The sequence below is a fragment of the Thermobia domestica genome, chromosome 8 (assembly GCF_964235325.1).
Source record: "Thermobia domestica chromosome 8, izTheDome1.hap1.1, whole genome shotgun sequence".
NCBI classification, from domain to species: domain Eukaryota; kingdom Metazoa; phylum Arthropoda; class Insecta; order Zygentoma; family Lepismatidae; genus Thermobia; species Thermobia domestica.
The window spans coordinates 38,285,060-38,305,675 of record NC_137461.1 but is presented as its reverse complement, the minus strand read 5'-3'; the positions used below and the strand labels follow the sequence as shown (position 1 = coordinate 38,305,675).

The window sequence follows — 20,616 nt, the reverse complement described above, 5'->3', positions numbered from 1 at the left end:
TATATATATATATATATATATATATATATATATATATATATATATATATATATATATATATATATATATATATATATATATACATATATATATATATATATATACAAGCGTATTCTCGTTTTCATCTCGTCATTTCTTGGATCGAGAGATCCAATGTATTTCAGTCAATAATCTTCATGTACACCTCATATCTGGAGAACTACAGGCAGTGTAGCTAAACCCAAACTATCACTTAACACAAAATTGAAATGAAATCTTTGAGTTTTACGTCCCACGGTTATGCCAGTTAGGCTAAAGGAGACAATGATGATGAGTAATGAATGAAATGGTGTGATGAAAAAAGTGGGAAGAAACGGGAGAACCCCAAGGAAATCCACGCACACGGTGTTTGTCCACCACAAAGTTCACTTGGTGGGAGCTGGGATCGAAACACCGGAGGTCAACGCTCTACCACTTAGCCATCGTGGCCCCTTATCACTTAACACAGTATGATGTTCTCATTCCGTAGATAATAAAAAAAAACTCGATTCAAAATTCGGGGCAGTTCAAAAATGTTGTGGTCCCTGATCCAAAAACTAGTTATTGGTCAGGATCGCAATCTTTTGATGCACTTTTTTTATCATTTCTAAAATAACTGGAGAAGATCGCAATTTTTTGATCCATTGTTTTGTTCATTCCTAAAATTCTTGTTTTAATTATTGGTTCACTGTTAACGTACCATTGAATAGGGTTTGATGTAACATACTGTTCTGTGCTTTGAATCCCTTCTGCCGTTACTCAGGTTGACTTGAAATCCGGTGCAAGATAGATGGTGCTTTTTCAATAAACAGCAAGGGAATAAATCGATGGCGGAAAAGCTCAGTTATTTAGGTAAGCAGTAAAGTAATTGTGTGTAGTTTCCTTTTCTTCCTTCGCAAGTTTTCCTGTTGGGTGAACTTTTTTGTATTTACCTTGAAAATCTTTCTCTCACTGTTCACTCCCAAGTTGACTAATAGACGTTGGTGTTTTTTATTCCTTTTACATATAAATGCCTACAATTCTTTTCAGAAATCATGGTACATACAATATTTACATTTTGAGGAAATTTTTGACTTGATTTCTTTAAATTGTATAAAGGGAATTTTCGTAAAAATTGACAAGAGTTATGGGATTTTTCATATATGAATTGTATTGACGCCAACAAAATTATCTATGAGCCAGAAATAGATAAATGAGTTTTCTATAAACTTGAAAATAATAGCCTACTAATTGCCACGTATTGTTACCATAAAATGGATGTTAGTGTTAAAGTGATTTATCTATACTGTGACTTGTGAATCTCAAAAACCAAGTTCCAGGGAATGTAAATTGTACTCTAGTATTGAAAAAAAGAAAAAAAAAGGAAAGAACACACTTAATGGGAGAAAATAAAACGAGAAACGTTCAATTCCAAATAGTTACACGAAATTCCTAAAGAATGAATTGAGTTGAGTTGATTTTAGTTTAGCGTCCCTTTTAGCAGCGAGGCTATATGAGAGGTGGACCTACTGATTAACGTGGAATCCGAACCACATAAGCTCCCGCCGGGAATGGAACCCGGGTCTCCCACGCCAAAGGCGCGTACGCTAACCGCTTAGCCACGAAGGAGCTCTCCTGAAGAATGAAGTTTATCTAGTTTTGTTACTTTCAGTAGAAGATTATGATACTAAAGCATAGTGGAAGTACTAAACTCATAACAAAAAGTACTCATTTTAATCGGCATTTTCAATTGTCTCTTTCAGTTAAGGAAAACGCTTGTTCATCAACTGTTTGATAAACGTAGAAGATCAGAATTCTTGAATAATTAACTCATATTTTGAAGAAAATAACTGATATACACTAATTTCAGTATTCATGTTTTCTAACTTTAGAAAATTTGGTTACTAGTAATAACGAAATTCAAGAGCAAAATGGGAATTTCTGAATATCGGGGTTTTATAACGTTTCTGGTAGCCATCACTGTTAACAAAGTTTTTGTTTGATTTAGGTTTCTAAAAAGAGTAGTAATTTGATTTGAAAAGCTTCCGGTTGGTATATTTGATGCCTAAGATGGATATCCAATCTAATAACGTACCTTTGGTGTATGTATCTTAGATGCTGTTGCTATGACGTGTGGAAGTATTGCTGGTCATTAACCGATCTAGTTAGAGAGACCTTGTCTTCCTTGACTTTTCGGTGGGGCGTTTTTGATACATTACAGCTCTTTTCTGGGACGCTCAGTCTGGGCTTGGCAGCCATTTAAAATGGAACACCCGCTTGGCGCTACCACAAATTGCAAAGTTATTCGGTTTCTTAACGCAGAAGACTTAAAACTGTTTAAAATTGATGGTTATTTGACGGAAGTGTATGGTGCATGGTGTGTCATGCATTAATGTCAAAAATATCCGCCAGTGCTGTAGAGAGTTTGCAGCTGGAAGTACTGAAATTAGAGAGAAGGAGGAGACAACACATTATTGAAAACAAACGTTTCATTGTATTTCTTAAAAAAAAAAAAAAAAAAAATAGGAGACGAACTTACTCTTCTAGTTCTTTGCTGTGTACTCACTTCAGAAAATCCAAAAGAAGTGCGAGTTTTAAATGTAATGAAAGCTAAATATAAATAAACAAAGAACATGCAATTGTATAACATATGTTTCCCTTTTCTTACAATATTAATTGAAATGTCCGCTCTTCCCATGAGAAGAATGGATTTACGGGAAATATTTGAGTTTTCTCCTCAACTAAGAATACGCATATCAATGAAGATGTAACAATAGAAACCTCGTAAGTTATTCCATTTTTGGCCTAAATTTTCAACCAATATACACCTTTTACCAAAGTTAAGTGAAAAAAAGGTCAGCTTGGGGGTAGATATTATGTTCAAAATTTCATTTCAAACTGTTGAACCGTTTCTCTGTGACGTGATTACAAGCTTCAAGCAATATTGATTTCAATATGAAGAAACAAATTATAGAAAATGCTCTCCTTCTTTCCTTAAAACGGAAATTTTCAAAGACTTGGAGAGACGTCTTTCTTTATTGCTAATGAGGAATATATATACAGAATTCCATCTTCCTAACTTGATAGGGTCTACTTTCGTTCGTCCTTTGGAACTTATTTGGAGAACGGAAAATGGCAATATATAGAAACAGTATACGGGTCGTAACTGTGGGAGGTAAAACTTACAGATTTCATTTCACTTCACTTTACTATTACCGACGTAGCTCTGAATTTAGTGTAGCACGCAATCGTCCGCACTCGAGATATAAATGTCTTCATAATGACGGTTTATATCGGGGAGAAGTATCAATCTAGAACCTAAATTGGTTCTCGTCGACGAATTAATAATTTGTTTATCTTCACCAATTTTAAATGAAGAGGGAAAGGAGGCAGGTTTCGTATACGTATTGGTTCTATAATTTCTCTTAATAATCGTCATTCAAATTTCTTGGGATCAGTGGGTATAATGTAAGCCAACACTCTCTACTCTGACTCCGTATTCCTTCCTTTTAAAGACTGCTCTTTGAGAACAATCTGGCCTAACACTGTTCGGAAACTCTATACTCAAAATGTTCTATCATTGGGAAACTAACTAAAACCTAGGATAGGTTACAAGAATAGGGAAAACATCCTTCTCCCTTGGCTAAGTTTATCAAAAAGACCTTGCATTCAAGGTGAAAGGACCATTGGTAAAATCATAACACTCTCAAACTTCCCTTCATAGATGTTACAATGTAATTTTTCTAAGTAACCAATAGACCCACATCTACTCATGTAGATAGCCTATATAGGAATCGAACCAAATCGCAACTATATTCACAAATCTTTCTTCACTAAGAACAAATTCAAACAGTCTGGGTATTCCTCGAGTTTTCGCAGTTCCTCTCCGTCCCTACAAGCAAACCACTAAGCGTTTTTCTAAGCAAATAAATAGATTCATTTACCTTTAGAATAAACACAGAATCTACAATGCTAAAATACTCCTCTATTTCAAAAACCTACCTGGGGATATTGCCTAACTTACGGCTAGAGCTTTCCAACTCTAGGGGAAAATTGTATGTCCAAACATCTTCTATGAATATTCCACGGGAAAACTGTAGAAACATGCTTCCCTCGAGTCATTGGTTGCAAGAAATTGGCCTGATTTCTTTCCCTTAGAGAGGTGACCAATTTATTGCATCGGTTTCCTGCAACAAACAGTGAATCTTCCGAGGATTCTCTCTTTATATTCTTCTTTTCCGAGCAACAAAATACAATGAACTACAGCAAGGTTAAAAAAAAAAAAAAAAAAAAAAAAAAAAAGAAAGGAGTAAGCGAATAGGGGAAACATAAATAATTTTCAGCAGCGGGAAATTATATAAAGTACGTTACTGCTATATTTTGTTAAAGCTAAAACCAAGACAATTGAACAGTTTAATTCATTTTTGAAATCAAATTACTTTAAATTCATTCAAATTATTGATTCAGTCTATACAAAACATTTAATCTTCAGTGTATATTCTCAGACGAACTTGTGTAAGCTTTCATATTCACTTCGTCACTGAAAACTAACAAATAAAGATAAGACTAGTGTCCTTTCTTTCCACATCACATTCCTTTCTGCTTTGCAAGAGATTCGTAGTTGAATGAACACTAACGTCAGCCCTATTTAAACAAAACTACAGGATACACGTCTCAATGTGGTAGTTGTAGAAGTTTTCACAAGAGAGTGACATCGAAGAAGAAAACTACAACCAAATTGGAGAAAAAGCTTGCTCTAGACGTTTCAACCATAGGAGAAGAGGTTCATCGCAGCAGAAGCAATCTACAACAAGTGTTCAAACCATCATCTAGAGATTGAGAACAACCCATTTGACAATTTTATTCATCGTCCCTGACAGTTTTGACGGTATTCTTATCCAGACGTCAATTTTATTTGATTTCATCAATTTCCAACCAGAAAGTGACAAGACATAGAGGAGAATCCATTCATGATCCTAGACGTCTACAACGTCAGCAAGTACCAGGAATATTTGAGGCTAGTGCTCATTCCTATCATTTTAGTTAGTTTCTTCCTCCCTATTTTACCTTCTACCTAACTAGTCTTAGTTTTGTCAAATGCAACTTGTTGAGTTTAATTTATATTCAAACATAATTCCCTATTTTATATGTGCTGCGTAAGACATCAGTTCTCATGCCCTATTGCATCCCTTGAGTAATCCATAACAAATTAGTTTTTAAAGTTAGGATCTAAATCTAAGCTAATAGAACTGATGCTCACACAAGCTCATGCTAAGAGGAGCCCCCGGCACAATACACCCACAGTTATATCAGGGGCGGATCCAGAACCGACTTCTGGGGGGCGGTGGGTGGTCATACTCCTACTTTTAAGGGCTCCAAACTTTGGTATGGGTTTTATTTATATATATAAAATAAAAAAGTTTCGTCTTCTTGAGGTGGGGGAACGCCCCGATCGCCCCCCTGGATCCGCCCCTGAGTTATATGTATTTACAGGAAATTAATCTTACCAACCACTTTTTAAATTAGCAAAGTGCTGAAAGATACCCTGCAGTACACAATCAAGAGTGAAATAGTAGGACGAGAAATAAAAATTTCAAAACAAACTTAAGTTGCAATGACTTTAATAATCTAATTTGCTACCATAGTTTATTCTATGAAGTACATTTAAAGACGAAGTGCATTAATAAGTAACATTAAGCATTTTAAGGGAAGCGAACTATTTCTTCAATGACATTTCACAGCGTTGTACCTCCTCTTTGCGTTATTTATCCCCAGAAGAAAGGGAATCCTGCAAAAACAGAGAACACCGTTATTAGCTTGTGTATCATTGCTAAATATCAAATAAAAATTAAGAGATAACCTTGTACATACACAATATACATTATAGCAAATTCAGAAGGTCCATTTCAGAGATAGAACCTGTAATTCCTTAATTTGATTATTTCTTAACTACGATATCTTAAATTTACTTTTACCTTTCTGTATGAAGATGTAAAAAGGACATCAAGCTTATTCTGAACAGTTGCCAACTCTTTTCCACTAAGGATTGTAAATACGGCTTATTGAGATGGTTTGTAGTAAATACTTTGAGAGGTGAAAGTTTTGCTAATGCAAACGTATGTGATATTCTAAGCAATAACATCTCCACTATACGTTAAGTGACTTTCGCCTTTCTTTCATTACTAATGTATGGTTCATATCAATTCTCCAGTAAAGTCGAAAGTTATTAACCTAGTTCTCCAAGATAAACATATTTGGAACATCTCCAGTTAATGTTTTAATACACCTTTATACCACTGAAGCCATTCTGACTGTTGACAATTGACTTTACTAAAACCATTGTCAATACTCACTTTACTTGCTGGGATCATTTATGATGTGAGAAAAAGTACAATTTTGTTTAAAAAACGATAGTTTTGTTCATATATAAGTAGAACATTCTTGAACATTACGTAAAGAAGTTACATAAGAAATTCAAACCTTCAGTTCATTTTAATATTTATGTTTTCTAAAAAATATTCTTTTGTACTGTGAGTGAAAACATGTTCATACACAAATGAAAATAACATGTAATTTACATCCCAGACAATTTGACTCACCAGCACCACGTACTGAGCATTTAGTCAGTTAAAACAGCTTCTTTTGATAGAAGCATACGCATGTACTTGTAAATACGGTAGGGTATTCTTACGTCCATGTTCTCCACGGACATTTTCGCTCTAATATATGCAGAACACATTGAGTAACTTTCTGGTCGCTCGGTAACTGCAACTTCTCAAAAATTGTGACATACGTCAGGGATATCATTCTGAGGACTGGCTGTCATATCCATATCGAAGTCAAGTATGTATGATGCGTAACAGGAGTAACCGCACTACTCTCTGTGATAACTGGACACGAACAGGTCTGAATTTACCACGACGCGAGACTAAGGTATCAAAGTTCTTAGGAGGAGCACGTTGGACAAAACTTAATAAGCAAGACAAAGAAAGCAAAAGTTGAAAAATAATTATAATAATAAACATGATTAGAGCAAGAGAAAACACCCTCTAAATAATAATCCCTTTAAGGAGTCTATGGCTTCATTTATTGGTGGTTGCACTTAAGTGAAATTTTGCATTAGACAATTTGGAAGGGGCGGGAATGTAATGATGTGCTGCTGCACTGAGCACTTCGGCACAGAGCTCTTGTGTATGTGTTCCTAGCAACATGTTGTCACTATGCAAAAATTCATTAAAATTTGTACAAAAATATTGAAACAAAGTATGCATAGAATAAGTTTATTTTTTTAAAAAAAAATTCTGTTTGTTAAAATACTGTACGTCGGGGTGAGTGGCGGCAAACAGCTTCCAGGCAAGGAGTGGACAAATATTACATCTGTCCCTGCGCATGAGTAAATATTATCTCCGTTCATTCGTTTTTTTTTTTTTTTTCTTTCGTCAATCATGATATGGTCCTGAAACAGTAGCGTACGCAGGAATTTATTTCGGTGGGGGTCCAAACTTAATATGACGGTATTTTCTATTAAAATTTCTAAAATTGCCCCTGAAATTAGCCTAAATTTACACAAAAGTCGAAATTTCGGGGGAGGGGCCGGACCCCCAGGACCCTCCCCCTGCGTACGTCCCTGTCCTCAAATAACCTCTATCTACTCTACCATTTCTAACAACAGTTTTGATCAGTAGTTTTCAGCAGCCAGTTAGAGTACCGATATCGGTCCTCGAAATCATAATTTGCTAATCCGCATTAGTGAATGCTTGTCTTTGGCCTGGACATGGTGCATGTTATCCATGAAAATTTGTTCTGATGTAACTCTCTACTCCAGATTCAAAAACAAGTCATTAATTTAGTTCAGGTTAGCTTATCGATGAGTGAAGAATATCTTGACCTAAACAGATTTGAAAGTGTTAGCAGCTGATTCAACATCTTATTAGTGTGAAACAACTTATTCTGCTGCGTGCGCAAGTAAGACAAAATATATATGAACCGACGGGGCGTTGATTTCGCTCTTTGTTTTGCAGTTTCAGATTGGATCCATAAATTCAAAAAAAAAAAAAAAAAAAAAAAAAAACCAAGTAAACAGTAGGAAAATTCGCATGGATTCCTTAAAAAGAACTTTTAGGAGAAAATAAATGAAACAGTTACTGTAAAATTTTAAATCTGAAAGAAAACTGCAGTTGTGGATCTAAATTTTGTTTTACATTCATCGTTTCAGTAAAGAATGAAAATTATATTACTAATAAATAGCCTTCTAGAATTAAGCCTCTAATGAAATCTGGTGCTTTTTAATTTTGCTGGTCCTCAAGATTTGTCCTTGTGTTTTGCCAGTCTTCGAGTTTTGAACGGTTAATAACCACGGCTTTAGATCGGCAGGTCAGCCAGGATGAATCTTGGGTCTACTATTGATTGGAACAGATTCAACAACTGCTAAGAGCGATTGGCTAGAAATTGGCAAATTGGTCAAAATGATAAGTAATAGCAAAACTATATATTTTCTAGCTATGAAACTGGCAAGATTTAGCAGTACAATGAAACATTAGCAACACTGCTCCCGGATTGTTCTGACTTGACATTTCCATCTGTCACTTATTCTTGGAACTACGCGCGGCATAGTTGCCAACTTTCAGGACAATTAGTTTTCATTTTCTTTATTCCGTACTATTTTTTTTTTATTTGCTATAAATTATTGACTTACCCCAGTAATGATATCCAAATCCAAAAGTGTTATCTCCTTTGAGGTCATCTCCTTTCTTTGCCACTCCTGGTCTTTCCTGCAAAGGTACAGCTACTCCCTGTACGGGTGCTCCTGGATATGCCAAAGCCACACATACCACTAATGCCAATGCAACAAAAATAACCTGCGAAAAAAAAAAAAGTTGTAACCTTTAAACTAAACTTAAATACTATGACACTATAGAACACAAATATTTAAGGCAACGATGGACGATATTTAGATGGGTGACCTAGGTTAAGATCATCTTTTCCAGTGGCTATTACTTCCGAGTCTGAAGAGAAGAATTTGATACATCTTAATTGAAATAGTATTATTTTAATAGTTCACAATCCTAGATCAACCACTAACACTTTTTGCCACAATAATAGAACCCTGGTCAGTATGAATACTAATGACTACTGCAAGAACTTTTAGTCATATGGAAATCCTATATATATAAGGAAATTATGCTACTTTGGCTTTTTTTTTTTTAATCACCGGGTACACGGTTGCTTAGTGCTAAGAGGGCTTACCTCTACTCCAACGGGTCTCTGGTTCAACCTCAAGCCATGTGAGTTTGTGATAGACAACAATGATTCTCTGGATTCTATTATTTCCTTCTACATTCGCATTCCACCCATTCTTCCATAATCATGGATTTTCATCAATCATTCTTTCGTTTAGCCTAGTGATATAGTCGCCTGAAGGGAGGAAGAGGGGGCCTGGCCCCTCTAGGTCACGAAGATAACATTTTTAAAAAGATTTTGTTAACAGAAATAAAAATAATACCAAAGTAATATAGCAACTAGAGAGGTGACCCCTAAAAATGTTCTTTGGGGGCCCATGCCTACGAGGCGCAAAACTTAAAAGAAAGATTTTTAGAAAAATAACAAGTGACATAGAGTATTTTATACTACAACTATTTTATACTATTGTGCTGCCAACATGTCTTGAGCCGTGTCAAAAATGCGAACTAAAGCTCCCACCCTCACACACCCACGCGTTGAGCCAATAAGGGTTCAGCTGTTGCTAAGCGAGAGAAAGGAAGTGGAATTCCTTCTGCTGATAGAAGCGCTTGCAACGGAAGACTAGTGATCAAGTCAATGTGGTATATCTTTAGCACATGATTGTGTTCTTTGGCATGGTCTTTTCTATTGCATATGTCTGGACATGTACCGTATATACCCATAAGAAAAAGTAGTCGTAAAGTGAACCTGCACCCATGCATACAACTGGCACTATAAGAAACAATGTTGAAGTCAATACAAGTAAATTTTGTGTTGAAATAATTGCATATAATAAGACGGAAGGTAACAGGATAGCACGTAATCAGTTCCAGGGTACATCAGTTTCCACGCGTATTATCAATCTGTACGGAATACTCTGGGCAGCGCCAGAATAATAACAGTTCAGAACGCCTTAAGGAATCATTTAAAGCAGGGAAAACTAACTAACTAGCTCTATGGAATATGGAACCTGGAGCTTCAATGCAGCGTTCACAAAAGCTCTCCATTGACTTCTATCCTTAGCTAACTGCATTCATTTTCTACTTTGTGTTCCAATCTCTGCGAGATCCTTCTTAATATTGTCCTCCCATCTGTGCCTAGGTCTTCCTAATGGTCGTTTTCCGATTCGTCTTCCAGTCAAGTCTTTGAGAGCGTTTCTACTTTCTTCCATCCTAGCTACGTGACCTGCCCACCTAAGCTTCCTAGACTTGAGGACCCTAACAATGTTTGGTAAACCGTATAAATTATGTTGTTACTCTGAAAGAAAAATGCTTTTAATTTCACGAACTATTCTTAATGTATACTTCTTTATTTACTCTTCTTTATTTACTTTAAAAAAAAAAACTTGAAGAAATATTTTCACAGGGAAAACAAATATATATATATATATATATATATATATATATATATATATATATATATATATATATATATATATATATATATATATATATATATATATATATATATATATATATATATAAATAACTTGTCATAAAAGCGTAGAAAGTAAGTATGGTCTGGGAACGTCATCAGTAGATGTTAACAACACAGAGGAAATGCAGTATATCAAATACGAGTATGTAATAATATTTTTTCACTTACCTTACCCAACATTTTGCAATTGTTTCGTTGGTATATTAACACACTGAAACTCTGTTTTCGGAAACAATGTTTCTTTTTTTATATATGAAAACATGCCCTTGAAAGCAACAGAAAAATATGTTCACAATCACTTCTGTTCATTGTTCGTAACTATATTCACTGAAGCAAATAGTGTATTTCCGTAAGCGTTAACGAAATCATGTTCTTACAATTTTAATTATTATATGGATTAATTTCTCCATTAAAAAAAAAAAAAAAAAAACAGATACAAATGCATATTATACGCTGTCTTTTCCTGTTTTCATGGATAGTTAAAGACGCATTTCGCGCCCTTGTTATCACATTTAACGCCGACAGAGGAGGCAGCCAAACTTGTCATCTTTTAATAAAAAGAAACTTAAATTATCATTACGGTACAATTATAGTTATGAACAATGATTATCCAATTAATTAATGCAATTAGGTACTATCATATATTTATAACCATAATTTTTATCATGAAAGAGTATTTTGCAAGAATGAAAGATTTTCACTATAAAGCAAAATGCATAATAGTTTAAATAAAATTTAGAATTTCTAGAACTGTGCTTACCATTAATCATCTGCAGTCGGTGTTGCCAATGTATGTGTAATTACACAAAATGTGTGCAATTTGTGTGTAATGCTAATTTTGTGTGCATTTCGATCAATTCAATTTTTTTATCATTGATGAGTTTTGTAAAGTCCCTTTCATTCAAATATTCATTATTTCTATCTTTTCTAAAAATTGCCTTCCAAAAACTACGATTGTCAACGTCTGACTCCAGGGCGGCGCAATAAAACCTTTCTTCCTCAGTACCTCACTTATCGTTTTTCAGAAGCGGGTGTCACGACCGTTAGCCCATATCCCCAAGCAAAACCATTTTGTTCAAGCCAAGCAATATGGATGAATGTTGACTCTTGATGTTGACCAAAATATGAAGTGAAGGGGAGTAAGAATTTATTTTTGCCTTCTCACCACTAATCAGGAAAATGCCATTTTGCAGAGGAACGACAGAGTGAGCGAGAGGCTTGGGAAATCTTTTATTGAATGAAGGACAAAAATAGAAAAAGAAAAGAGAGAAGTTAAAGATTCAACACTCTTTCTCTGACAATGGGCGGGAATAATGTAACGGTTTTGTTATATTATTATTATTATTATTATTATTATTATTATTATTATAAAAATATAGAAATGAAACTAAACTTATGTACGAGTGTAAGTCAACTGAAAACCGTAAAAGTAGAAATAAAAATCCGCATATGGCGCCAGTGAGCTGTAAGTTGGCATGCCTGTTTACGATAGTATGCCGGATGTCTCCTAGGTGGCAGCAGCCGGCAGATGCACAAACACCGGTGCAACAACAGTTCCAAAATGGCAGCCCCACTAGCCACATGCACCGTTGAAGCCATCGTTTTGGAAAACCGCCGTGTGACAATAGACAAAATTGCAGCATGTGTACACATGAGTCATGGATCGGCACATCATATTGTGAATGATGTTCTCCAGTTTGGTAAGGTGTCTGCAAGATGGGTGCCCCGACAACTGACGCCTGAACTGAAACAGTGACGTGTTGATGCGTGCGAAGATCATTTGTTGCGTGCTGAACGTGACTGTAATGCCTTCCTGTCGCGAATTGTCATTGGTGACGAAACATGGGTGCATTACCATCAGCCTGAAACAAAGCGAGCGAGCAAGGAGTGGCGGCAGGAAGTTCCACTCCGATGAAGAGGTACGCAACGCGGTGCACGAGTGGTTGCGCCGTCGCCCAAAAGACTTTTTTTCTGCAGGTATTCAGGCTCTTCCGAAGCGCTGGCGGACTTGCATTGAACGAGGAGGGGAATATGTTGAAAAGTGATTTACTTCTGTACCCTGTGTGACCAATAAATAATAGACCCTATTTTAAAAAAAATAATTATGGTTTTCATTTGACTCCCCCTCGTATATGTGTAACTTGTTTCATTTTAAGGTGTATTATCAATAAATTTTAATCTTCTACGTAAATATAATGGTTCGTGAATAACTATTTTCCTTAATCGAGAACAAATACAGGGTGTCTACAAAAACCTCTGACATAGAGTAACTCTGTTATTATCAGCAGTGGCGGCGATTGGACGTTAAAAGTGGGGGGCAAGGTATGATCTGAATATTTGTATATCAATCTTAGTTTATCTGGTTGTTTCTAACACTTTGTTTGACAAATGGTTGTATAACTAATAGGATACTATCTTCTTCGATTAAAATACCATATATTGTATTTCATATTTTATTAAATAAATTGACAAGAGCAACGGAAGTAGGTACTAGCCCTTTGTACTCTTAAACAACGAAGGTGTAAGAAGAGATTTGATTTCTTGCTCATGAACATCTTAAAATTCTGTCTGGAAAATTGTGTGATCAGATTATTTAATAAAAAAAAAAAAAAATACAAAACAAGTAAATAGAAAGGATAATATTAATTATAGTAATGAATAATGAGGCTTGTTTTGCAAAAGTTATGCTCAAACTGGAGATTAATGAACAATTTATAATTCCACACATGACATTACATATATGTTATTACTCTTACAAGGTACATTCGCGAAGTGTCCTCTCAAGATTCGTGTAAAATTGATTCAAATACAAAGTTCTCCCCGCCACAATGTGTATTGTACTAATTTTAGCGGCCCATAGTGGTAATTTGCGTATTTATGAGTCTTCATATATCCGGAATTCAATCATACACTAGTATAACGCTCGGACACAAAATTGCTTTTTAGTTTCTTAGATATAACTGAACATGAACGTGGGCATGTGCAAAACAAATTTGATCAAGTACTGCTTCTCCGACACATGTTACCAACCCGAACTGCCGTCTTGGATTCAATTTTCGGTTTTCCAAAAGGGAATAGGTGCAAGTGATACATCAAATTCATGTACAATTTCTCGGAAATTCACTAACGTAGTGAGTTTCATCTTAACTATTGCATATTAAATGTCAGGCACTTCATGAATATTGAATCAAATAGAAAGTTGTGCAGGCCCCGCTGTGTATATGTAATGTTTTACGTGACTTATCGTTGACGAAATATTCTCTGAACGTAAATAATAGAGAAACACAGACGCCATGTACCTTGATAGAAAATGAAAGACAGTAGAGAGTAGAGAAAGACAGTAGAGAAATACTATAAGCATATGCTACGAAATTTAAAGAAATACGCAATTGCAATATTAATTGCTTTGAATTGCAATTAAAACGCAATTCCTGTAGCTTGCCTAACTCCACGAGAAGACAACCAATATGTACTTACAAAACGGGAAATATTATATGGCACCATTTTTTATGAACCAGTAATACATACAAAACTTAACATTTTCAAATGAAGCTATATATATTAATGGGTTACTCCAGAAAAAGTGGGGGAAACTGCCCCCCTTTGCCCCCCCTAGTCGCCCCGCCCATGATTATCAGAATTACAACAAAATGTCGGAAGAGAAACCGTCTCCAAATATGATGTTTTCAATCTAAAGTGAAGATTTAAAAAAAAAAAAAAAGAAAAAGAAAATCGGACGGTGCCGTTTGGGCTGTACATTCTTTATGCGCCCAATGTTAAATGATAATTCAACGTTGCCATTTACCTGGGTCCACACCATAAGTGAATGAAGTTACATGACATGGGAACTGCCCATCGACACGTTAGCTTAAAAGACAGTAATTTCATTCAGTTAGTTGTGGATCCAGGTAAATGACAACGTTGCATTTTCGTTTAACATTGGGTGTATAGAGAGTGTACAGCCTAAACGCCTCGTCCGAAATAAATAAATAAATAAATAAAATCCTTCACTTTAGATTGAAAACATTATATTTGGAAACGGTTTCTCTTCTGTCATTTTGTTGTAGCTCTGATAACACTTACCCTATGTCAGGAAACGTTTGAGACACCCTGTGTATTTTGTTATGTTGTCAATTACCATAGCACAAATTACGTTTCTTATCACTTGATTTTAAAGAATCACATATGACTAAGCCCTCACTAGCATTGGTAATAACAGAAAAACTTCAGACTAAAAGTTGACAACACTGACATGCTTATTGATAATTCATTACGTTTGCTTGTCTCTCATAACGTAAATATAGTGAAAAATCGTATATATATATATATATATATATATATATATATATATATATATATATATATATATATATATATATATATAGATAGATAGATAGATAGATAGATAGATAGATAGATAGATAGATATAGATATAGATGTAGATAGATAGATAGATATATTGTCTATTTAGACGAAAATTCTCTTTATCCCATTCCGAATAATTAAGTCTAAAAAATCCCACGAAAAGGGATATCTCTCGCGGATTTGCATTACTCTGTGAAAGAAAGAAGAAAAGATTGTCAGTTAAAACCTAAATAATATTAATTGAAAGCTACGATTCTCAACTTGGGTCGTATGCTTCACTTGTGGACAATTTGATATTTTAGGAGAGGCAGTTCGAACACGGAGGGCATGAAAGAAAAGGAACAAGGATAAAATAATGACTACAAAGAACAAAGAGAATACAGTGTAGAGGAAGTCGAGAGAAATAGAAAGTGTTCAGTTCAAATCTATTGTAAGAAACATTAGTAAGAAAATCATCCAAACTATCACATATTCCACTTAAGGATTAGGAATTTGTTTTCTGGGCTTTCGAAATCTATGACCATGTTAGCCCGTTACGTTCGCAAGGGTACCAATTCTGGGGAAGCGTGGGGGCGCGGGCCCCCCAAAGCTCATGTGGGCCCCTCCGCATTGTATCTATGAATATACAATATTTGGCATAATTTGAATGCAATTTGTCTTAAAATCCTCATATATGCCTTCTGCATCTGAATGCCCCCCACCAAATTAACAGAGAAATCGGCGCCCTTGATGAGGGATGATGTCCTTCGGCGATCACACTGCTTGGGGAATTTAAGAAGGAAGGAAGCAGTCTAGGACTTAGTGGCGTATTTAGGGGGGCTTCCGGGCTTAAGCTCTCTCCGAAATCTTACTTACTATAGTAAAATATATGAAATATCTTGCAGAATTTTCACATTTTTAGGCAAAGTCCCCCCACCTCCGAAAGTTAGCAAAGCCCCCCGGAACAAAATCGTAAATACGCCAGTGCTGGGACTATTATGTTAGTATCATTCCGGCATTTGGCTAGTGTGAACGAGGAAAATCCAGGAAAAACCCACACTCAAGATGGCTAGCCTGAGAGTGCTATTATGCCTGTCCGATTGAATGTAGGTACCGTCAAATGGGGTGAATAGAAACACATTTTTGGCTATATGAGTATATAAGTCTGGTGATGTTAATGATTTCGCGTATCAGATTATTCCCAAAAAAGGTCTTAATATACTAATGAAGTTCAGTAAACGTCATATTAATTTATCAACTCCACTTTTCTGAAAGGATTTATTTATCACATTTGTGCCTCTTTAGCCGTATGTTAAGAAATTTCAGTTTTCTTGATTAATTTATCGTCCAGATAAATCCAAAACTAATCTGGGAGTTTTGTTTCTATTCACCCCCATGTTTCTATTCACCCCATTTGACGGTACCTATCGAATCGAACCCGGAACCTCTCGCACCAAAGGCGAGAACATTAGCACAGGGCGACACATATATTTCACTTAAAAAGAAAACTTTTTTGTATTCAGCAATATTATATTCAGTGATTTTGGTATCATTGTAAAGCTCTTGAAATGACCTTTAATCAAAATGTCAAATTATGGAATAATACTTTGTAATTACCGGAATAAAAATTAAAGCATATAATACAAACGATCTTTGTTTTCTATTTTCTGTTAATATATCTAAAATATGTGAGCGATATGAACAAAACATTGCATTTTCTACTTGTGTAATTAATTCCTTTAAGCAAAGAAGAAGCGGCTTTTTGGAATCGGTTCACAATCTTAAGAATTCATACCTTCACTAACCAGTGGCGGATCTACAAGGTAAAAACTGGAGGGGCCCAACTAGAACCCAGACTATGACAGGTATCATGAGTTTATTATAAACTTCAAAAAATATATAAGTAATAGCTTAAATCATTTTTGTCACTCAACAAACAGGGGGGCTAGGCCCACCACCCCTAGCCCCGGGCTAGATCCGCCACTGTCACTAAATGCAAGAAATTACTGAAACCGGTAGTGATTGAAATTTACTATTACTTTCAATTTCAACACTTGTTTCCTTCAAACAAAAACAGTAAGAGATACCAGCTTTGAGACATTGATTTAGTGTCTCTGGTACAAATTCTGTTTTCTTTGTTTCTTTTCTCTTTATGGGGCAGACTACTAAATATTTTTCAAAAGCTTAACATTTTTGTTTTGCCCTTTTTTCGTAAGTGAAAAGAGATACTACAATAATAGATCATAGATCATGTTATTCTACACCCCAAAATACGAATCGGAAGAATTTTCAGTGTTGCCATCCATAGAAATTGTAATATGACCAGAATTTGAATTACCCTAAATTCTACTTTAAAGGCAGCGACTAGAAAAATGAACTCAACGGTTATTGATGACTTATCATGCTGTCTTTGTCCCTTGTTATCTATTTTTTTAAATAATATTTGTCTTTATTTTGTAACAACTTACACAAGTTATTATAAAACAAAATAAGTTATTACAAAATAAATACAAAATAAATAATTACAAAAGTTTGAGTATTGAATTCACATACGGTAGTTTTAAGTCTACCATAGATTCATACTGTGTTCCTAGTTAAATGTTTCAAATTTGGGAAATGGGAGAACTTTGGTTCACTACTTATTGGCCATAGGACAGTTCGTGTTTTAATTTAACAGATTTGGTATGGAAAGTAAATGCAATGTGTATTTTTATAATAAAACATTATTTACGAAAAATCAATGACATGTATATTTTTTCCTCTATATTGAAGTTGCTAGTAAGTGTACTATTCATTCGGAAGTATTCTATTGGTGCAGTAGCACTCGTCCTCTCCCACAGTTTTTTTTTTTTTTTTTCTTTAGCTGAAACAAATTTCTTGCTTCCAATCAAAAAGGGAAAAAAGTACACTGGAAGTTTGTACAAAGCAAACACCAACTAGTAAAAAATTGATTGACCTACTCTGCAACACTAACAGATGAACACTGTTGCAAATCCAATATAAAGTTATATTTTTCAAGCGGCACAACATCAGATTATTATATATATATATTACAAGTCTATCTACATGCTAAACGAAAACATACAATACTACATTTATTATCCAGTGTTGGAAACTACAGACCAAGGATTTTATAAAATAGAGGATCTGCCCATACGTATCTTCATCATATGAACTATTTGAAGCCAAAAAACAATCGAGCATCGTCTGAGCCGGCACGTCTGATTGGCTACTCTCGTTTCCGCCATGATTGTTGGCTCGAAACATTGCGATCTTAGTAGCGCGGAGTGAGGAGATTTTGTTGTATGGGCAGATCCTCTATTTTATGACATCCTTGCTACAGACACTACAGTACCACAAATATCCAAAGTTTGGAAGCCTCTGTCATCACTTATAGCACAATTGCTAATGTGTAATTGCGACTATTTATTGAAATTACAACTACTAAAAACTGTTGTTGGAATGTTATACAGGAAAACAACAATCATTTTAACTATTCTCCACAAATACGCAATTTTAAGCAGTGCTGCAATATTTACAAATGTTCATCGTATCTCCGTTGCTGTGAAAGATAACATAATTTGTTTGTTCATTCCAAACCACGCGTGTTTGAATATTATAAATATCTAAGTATATATTTTTTTTCGAAATAAACTCTTTTGAAAATAAGTCAAATTTTAAATTTTCTGTAACTTCGTTCCCATATATTCGAAACACGTAGTATAATAACCATGCTATCCAACATTAAACTACCTTGGATATGCATTACCCTGATTTCAATTGTGCTGTTAGTGTGGTAGAAATTTCCAAATTTGAATCTTTTTGATACTGTAGCGTTCTTAATATTCAACAATCAGTAATAAATATAACATTGTAACATTGTTTTCACCTAACATGTATATTTAAAATATCTGATAACCAAACGTAGTACCACTTGAAAAACAACTTTAATATTGGTTTGGCAAATGATAGAGTGTAAAAAGCAGTGCTAAAGGTGTATGAAGAGTAGAGGTGCAAACTAGAAAATCCATATAAGCTGTCATCGTATAGATGAGGAGTAGATGGTGGTTCTGAACAGAGGACCGTCGCGTGGGTTTTAAGCGCCCGGGGCGGGAATTCCAAGGCGACCCCCCTCCAGTGTGTTATGAGAGTTTATTCTGTACCCCTAGATTTAAATATGTAATGTAAGATCATAATGTAAGGTCAATTTTTTTTTAAGTTAATGGCTTTTGTAGTTGAGACATAAAATTTAATAAAACCAGGTTATGTGTTGTCCTTATGAAATAATTATTACTTAGCGTGGCTTTATCATTATTAGAATATCTGAATTAAGATTAATTTTAAAAAAAATTATTTACCAACATAATCTGAATTTCTTGAATTTTGTTGATTTGTTGACCCGGCGCTCTCTCTGATAGCGGAGCCCGGGGCGATCGCCACGGTCGCCCTGCCCACGCGACGGCCCTGGTCCTGAAGACGTACGGCTCATATTTGGGATGGAGAATCTCAAGATGGGAAAGAATATGTGGAATGGACATACATTGATAACGTTCATATGTCAGATTGTGTAGTTGGATTCAGTGTAAAATGCATGCTGTTTCAATATTTTTCAGTTTATATATATATAATGAAAGAGGTGTTGCGATCCAGGGTACGTAGATGATCACAAGTCACAACACGTAAAAGTACTTCATAGGTAGGCCCCAAGTAGTGCCTGTGGGACCTTTGCATAAATTTGGACTACTATAAGCTTTTGTTGTGATGCGCTGTAAATGTGCCTTACTGTTGAGATGCGTGTCTAAGATAAGTTCTGTGTAATAGTTTTACTGTATATACTGTATATATACTGTATATATTATACAGATGTGTGCAAATTATTAGACTAAAGATTGAAATATGAAGAATCTTAAACATAATTTTAAATAAATCTTGAATTGCTGCGTTCTTTCACCTTGTTACAACCTGTTAGTAATTTCTGCGCATTCCTTTCGATTTTATTACCATTTCTATACACTTTGTCATATTTTGCATTAACTTTACACAAGTATATTTCACTTCCTCATCGCGATGCCGTATTCTGATAAGTGCTGCGATGAGATCAATCTTGGTAGTTACACTTTCTCTCTTCACTTTTTTCTTAACAATAGCCCACAAGTTTTCGATAGGGTTTAAGTCGGGACAATTTCCTGGCCATGACAGAACCTGAACACCATTTTCCCTCAGAAAATAAGTTAGTCATTGCTTTATGGTATGGGGCTTATCATGCATATAAATAAAGTTCCCTCCGGAAACCATTCCTTCATTTGTGGTTCTAGCACCTTTAGATATTGATTTTGATTTATCATTCCTTTCACGAGATACAGTCTACCAGCACCATACACTGACATACAGCTACATACCATTGACTGACGTTGGGTGCTTTACTGTTTGGGAAACACAGTTTGGTGAAAATGTTTCATCTGACGTCCTGCGAACATATTGGGTACGTTCCTCACTTATGGAAAATATTTATTCATCAAAGAAACATGCCTGGAAATAGTATAATGTATCAGTACATTGATTTTAAATTTTATCACAATATCATAAAGCAAACATCATTTTCGGAGGAGCAAATCCTC

General features: G+C 35.1%; 1 long non-coding RNA gene across 1 annotated transcript; it reads right to left on the bottom strand.

The window, feature by feature from the left end:
- Positions 1–5,608: 5,608 nt before the first annotated feature.
- On the bottom strand, positions 5,609–10,862 carry LOC145691659 (uncharacterized). Its single transcript, XR_014132470.1, has 3 exons — positions 10,822–10,862; positions 8,693–8,855; positions 5,609–5,785 (listed from the first exon to the last, which is right to left on the bottom strand). It is a non-coding gene; the product is annotated as an uncharacterized LOC145691659 (long non-coding RNA).
- Positions 10,863–20,616: the final 9,754 nt, after the last annotated feature.